Below are 6,000 nucleotides of genomic sequence, written 5' to 3'. Positions count from 1 at the left end.
CGTCCCTCTCCTCCCCCATCTTTGTTTTTTGTGCGAGGATATTATTGCCTTTACACTCTTTTTCTGTATCCATTCCATGCTTTAATTATAGCTAAGACTGGCCTCAAGTCAAACACTGAATTGAGCTGGAATTTGGTGTAATGCCCATATCCAGCTCTTCCTTTCTTGTCTCCCTAAAATACCAGTAACGGGGATAAATACTTGCATCACCTACGTAGCCTCTTCTCTGGCCAGGTTGCAAGGAAGGATTAGAGCGGCCAGGTAGACTGAGATGCAAATATGCCACAGCAGAACCTGCTCTCCAAAGAGTATTATGCTTTTCTTTTTTCTCTCTCTGTTTTTACATTAGGTATCTGAATATTTGTCACAGTAGCTTTAGGATAAGATTTTTTAAGGCATAATATGCAGCTTTATGCTCTCATCCTGTTTAAACCTTTGAAAATCCTCCCACACCTTTTCATTATAGCAAAGTGGCCCGGAGTCTGACAACAGTCTTTCTTTCACCTGTATGTTTTATATTACAATAAATACATAACTTTTTCCTATTTCCTAAAGTCATTCCTTAATATTAGGCTTTATTTCAACCTGAGGACTGCTGATGCATTCAGCAAAACTACAGGGGGAAGGGAGTCGAAGACTGAATTGCTATCCACCTTCAGTTAGGAATTCAGCCATATATCACATATTGTCTCCCCCTTTGTGCTCAACACACAGGCCACAGTGCACGTATTTCTTCTCAGAAGAGATCTGAATTACTTCCAATATTTTCCCAGGATGTTTCTTACACATATTTCAAATTCAAACTCTTCCTTAGAGGGTTAATACTTAACAAAATGACTTCTCCAGCTGGTTTTGTTCGAAGTGCCGTCACCTTCCCGAATTCAGTCAACATCTATCAGAAACAAAGACGTTAAACAAAACGTATTATGCTTCAGTATGCTCCTTCAAAGTTTTGGCCTCCAGCCAGAAAATTTTGTTATTTTGTATGTGAGCTTTATTTTTCTTTCCCTGGATGGTAGTTAATGTGGATCAAAAGAACCAGTGCTTTAAAAAGCAATCATAAAAATAATAAACACTAGGACTAACATAGCACTGTGCAGCTTAGATTAAGCGTTGCATCTGTTGTGGGTGTTCTTGTGTTTGGGAACACCCTCCGAGGCAGCCTCGCTGGAGCTCCAGCTCATTTCGGCTTTCCCATGAACGTTCCCCGTCTCCACAGCGAGACAGAAAACCGCACAGCTATGCCACGGCTCTGGAGAGCTTCCCTTGGCTCTTAGGCTTGGTAGGACACACGGATCTTTGCATGCAAGACTGCTCCACCTCACCAACAGGGCCTGCAGAGAAAGAGCAGCCCCTGCAGAAAGGCGGGTGGCAGAGCAGCACTCGTCCCAGGAAGGTGAGGAATCCCCTTGAGCAATTCCTGCAGAGGAAGCCCAGGTGTGTGGTTTGCTCTATTTAAATACAATTTCCAGAGACTCTGAAGAACATCCATGTCGGAATCTTTTTTTTTTTCTTGTGTTGCTATACAAAGGGATCAAATGCGCCCTATTTTGAAAAGGAAGTTTTTACTGATTTTATGATCTCTGGAAGAACCAGGGCCAAGCGTTCATGCCCTTTCCCACAGCTTATAGCTTTACTTTGAGTGTCACGGGCTGTACAGTCTATCCAGCCGCTGTTGAGCCCGATCTAGGCACTGATACACTTCAGCAGGCCCCCATGGAGCTAGGAACATAAATTTGTAAGGGCCCCAAAATCAGTCAGTCAGTCATATCTCAGTTTTTGAATCAGGCAGTCTGCTAGTGCAGGAAGTTGCTGTTTTTGCTATTACGTTCCCGAAGAGGAAGCAAGCAGAGGCTGAGGCAAGCGGCCTCCCACGTGAGCCTGAGGGCTGCTGCTTCTCCCATCGCTGTCTGGCTGCCACAGCCTCCCTGACTGTCCCCACGCGAGCAGCCAGCTTCTGGACCTGCTGAGGTTATTGGGCACCCAGAGGTGCATTACAGAGGTCTCTTCAAAGTCCTGAACAGCCCAAACAAATAGATTATCAGGCATCCCATCACCTGTGTTTGTGACTTCACTGTGAAAAAAGACGAAGAGAGCAAAAGAGACGGTACGCTTTTTTGCATGCATCCTTTCATTTCTGTGCTCTTCATGTACCGATTCTGGGCCTTCGCTTGATTATGCCATTGACTTCTAAGGAAATGTCTTTCTTTCTCTATCCTCGACCTGGATTTTAGGTACATAGGGCAAGTTATGTCCCACTGGCTGATGTAGTAGATTGTTGGATGATTCGGCCTTATTCATTTCAGAACTGGCTATTTCTATCCTGAGGCAGACCGCAAGTTTAACTGGAAGTGTTTTCCTTCTCCCAGTTGCATGGAATTTCTGGCCACAGAGATCCTAAATCTGGCTGTTGAACGCTTGTGCGGGTCAGAAAGTTTGGGCAAGAAGGCTGATTGATGATCCATCAGTGGTCTCACACACAGGTGGACACACACACACACACACACACACACACACACAGTTTTCAAATCAGGATTGCCTGAGCAGGATCAGACTGAGCTGAAATGGACATCCAGCAGTGTTTTAAATCCATTCCCCATCAGTGGTAGTGGATTGATTTGTTTATTTCTAAATCACAATTATCAAATTTAACAGTGCACCCTGCTATTGAGAGTGATCCTACCACTTCTGTTGACTTATTGTTTTGTCTACCTATTCCCATGGTTTTAACGTTTTCCCTGCTGTGGTTTCAGTCAATTACTTCTTGTTCTAGTCTTCCCAACTAACAAGAACTTTATACTACTGCTTTCAGCTGTGATCAGATCTTCCCTTCATCTTCCCCTTCCTCTGGCTTGGCTTTGTGCTGGATCAAGCAAGTAGGCAAGCTTCCTTAAGAACAACGGAAACTTAGCCCGCATCCACTTTACGTTCTTTCTATCAGGCAAGAAGCAAGTTTGTTTGCAAACAGCAATAGTTAAAATCCAAATCATCAACCCAGAATCGACTACGGAAGCTCACGGGAGGATGGATGATAAAGGACAGGATGGAGAAAGGAGCCCAAGGTGCCTTTCCTTCCTTCTCCCATAATTTACTGCACCTGCAACAGACCTAGTCAGACCCTAGGTACTGGTGGTCCAGAAGTGCCCAGGTTCATCCATGCACAGCGCTCCAGGACCATGCAGTGATAAAGCCAACACTTTGGCTGCATTCCTGGGTGTAGTGTAGGGGCAATAGCCAGTCTGCTATTTTTATTAGAATCATTTAAAAGACTAAAGCAGCTGCTGTTTCTGTGGGCATTCTATTCATTTCTTCCTGCCAGAGGGAAAGCCTTCAGGAGCTGCTTTGATGCATCTCCACATTTAACTGAAAGGTACCTTATAGCACCTTACAGCGTGCCCCAAATGCACAACTCCATCTTCAAAATTTGCTCTTGAAACAATTTTTTTTCAAGTAATTCAATTTGTCTCTGAACATCGTTTTCGTCTCACAGGACTAAAAGGATGCGGTATGTGGCAACAGACACATTAACTTCTTACCTTTTAGGAAAACGTTCTGAATTTACTGAATTTTGAGTACTAGAAAATAGAACGCTTAGGTCATGTAAGCGTTTAGGTGGGTGCCAGGTTTCAGATAAATAACAGGTGAGTGCACTAGGATTAGGAGAAAGTTAACAAAAAACCCTAGTACAAATAGAGCAGAATTATGCACCGGTTGTGCTCGGGCCATATCAAATTAGCTCACAATATTCTTTTACTTCACACTAAAAGTTTACGTGCTCCATCTCATTGGCAACATCCGATGTTAGGGACTGCGCTTACATACCTGAATGACCCTGAAAGCATGAAGCTCTGGGACGCGGTCCCACAGCGAGCGTCAGCGAAGCCACGCAGTCCAAAGCTGCTGACTAGATAGCGTCTGTCTCTCCTTCAGCTTTTATCACCTCTGTGCAAGCTCGCGTTTGGCTTCCAGCGAGGGCTTTCCGGGCACCTCTCACCCAAGCGCACACAAAGTTTACAGCAGGAGGAAATGACAAAGCAGTTTTAATCAAGCTTTCATGGGGTTCAAAGGCCTAAGATCATGCTTCAGAACAGCAGCCTGCACAAATAGCTCCGCCAGAGTTGCCTGCTCGATGGGATAATTTTTAGTATTCACCAAAAACCGAACGCAGAAAAACTGCGGAGAATTTTTTGCGCAGCATAAAAGGAACCTTTCGATTTCTTAAGATGAACAGCCATTTATAAAAAGCTGAAAAGATGCAGGCATCATTTGGGTTTTCAGATGACTGCGTAGGCACAGTCTGAGGCATTTAATTTTGGCACAGCTACTCTCTTCTCTCAGTTACCCCAGCTGCTGGGCATGGCCTTAAAGTACCTGCTGACCACGCACCAGGAGCGGCAGGCCGGCCGCTGCCCGGCGCAGGTTGTGCGTTACACCTCGGCGCGCCTGACTCGGAGAAAACGTCTTGCATATTCTCCTGCGCCGGCATGCGGAGGAGGGAACGACAGCCTGCTACGCGTTTCCACATTTATCTTGCGTCTACAAGTTTAGCTATTGTTGCACTAAGACTGTGTTTTGAAGCATTTATTTCAACAGTGGAGATTTATCGTGTGGGTTGAGGTTGCGTGTTTAAACAAAAGATTAGCATTTGTTACAATAGCAACAGCTCAAAGAACAAAAATAAGCATTTTTCACAGTAATAAAGGAAAACAGTAGCAGAAGGATTCTTGCTATTATCTAGCTGTGCTCTTCTGGATATGATTGCAGCTGAGAATTGATTTACTGCTTTTAAATTACCATGGTGTTGCTTGCAAGCACTCCAGCACACTGGGTCCAGGATACTTCCTTAAACAATTGTAGTTGCCTCATCACAGAAGGATCAGGAAAGCACAGAAAAGCTGCAGTGTAAGGAAACAAGATTATAAAAAGAAAGACTCTGAAGTGAGGCTTTGCTGCGCAGTGTTTCTCGACGCCTTTTTCACAGTTCAGCTTCTAAGATCAGAATCCAACCCACAGTCAGCTTCTGCGTAAAGGTAACGGATACGGAAAGGGATCAGCAACTCTTAAGGTCTGAGCTCCTTATGGAATTCATTGAGGAAAAGAAAAAAAGAAATCTGCTTTCAGCAGTGCAGGAACTACTTAGGCAATGGATTTAAAAAGTCTAGTAATTTTTTTCTCTGTGTCTTCATTTTCCTTTTCCCACATAACAGTTTAGTAGGTAAATGCTTGCACTGAAAATAAATAAAGCATTAAAACAACATGCATTTACAGTAAAGCGAGCTGGCTGGAACATGCCCCCAGTGAATTACCTTTCCATCAAAACATGAGTTGACCAGAACCGAAACATATCACAACTATACGCGCATTTATTTAATGCTCAGGAACCCGGGTAGATTTTCCCATTACTCACCGACTTGAGTCAAAAGACTTGAATTATCCCATTCTGAGTATTTGAATGCATTCTGTTTTTTTATGTTCCATTTTAATACAGAATGAGGATGACTTCTGAGACTGGAAAAGTTATCATGAAAGAGCCTTGTAATGTTGTGGCTATGTTTAAGAAGTGACACCGATATTTGCAGAGCCCTGCAACTTGGGGGTTCTGCTACTCCTTTAATACAACTTCAAAGTGATCAGGAACAAAACCCTAGGAGTCTTTCTCTTTGTAGATACCTAATTTTGTCAGCTTTGTGTGTACCACTACCATCTACTGGCCATGCTGAGATTGACTGTATTTCCAAGGACAAAACTCAGTGTTGATTTATACCATTTTGCAACAGCGTAATGCCAGTGAATTTTCTCCTGACAGTTACTTACACAAGAGGGCTGCATCAGATTGCAAGAGATCAGGACTGGCCTGATATTGCACTGATCGCCAAAGGAAACGACATCACAGCTCCAGAAGAGGCCTCTCTCTCTCTCTCTGGAGCTGAGGGTTTAGAAACCTGTTGCTGAACATGTACAATTCAGCTTTTAACCAAAAACGTCTCCTTTATATATAAA

Source organism: Struthio camelus, chromosome 6 (assembly GCF_040807025.1).
Source record: "Struthio camelus isolate bStrCam1 chromosome 6, bStrCam1.hap1, whole genome shotgun sequence".
Taxonomy (NCBI): Eukaryota; Metazoa; Chordata; class Aves; order Struthioniformes; family Struthionidae; genus Struthio; species Struthio camelus.
Note: the sequence above shows the minus strand (reverse complement) of the source record.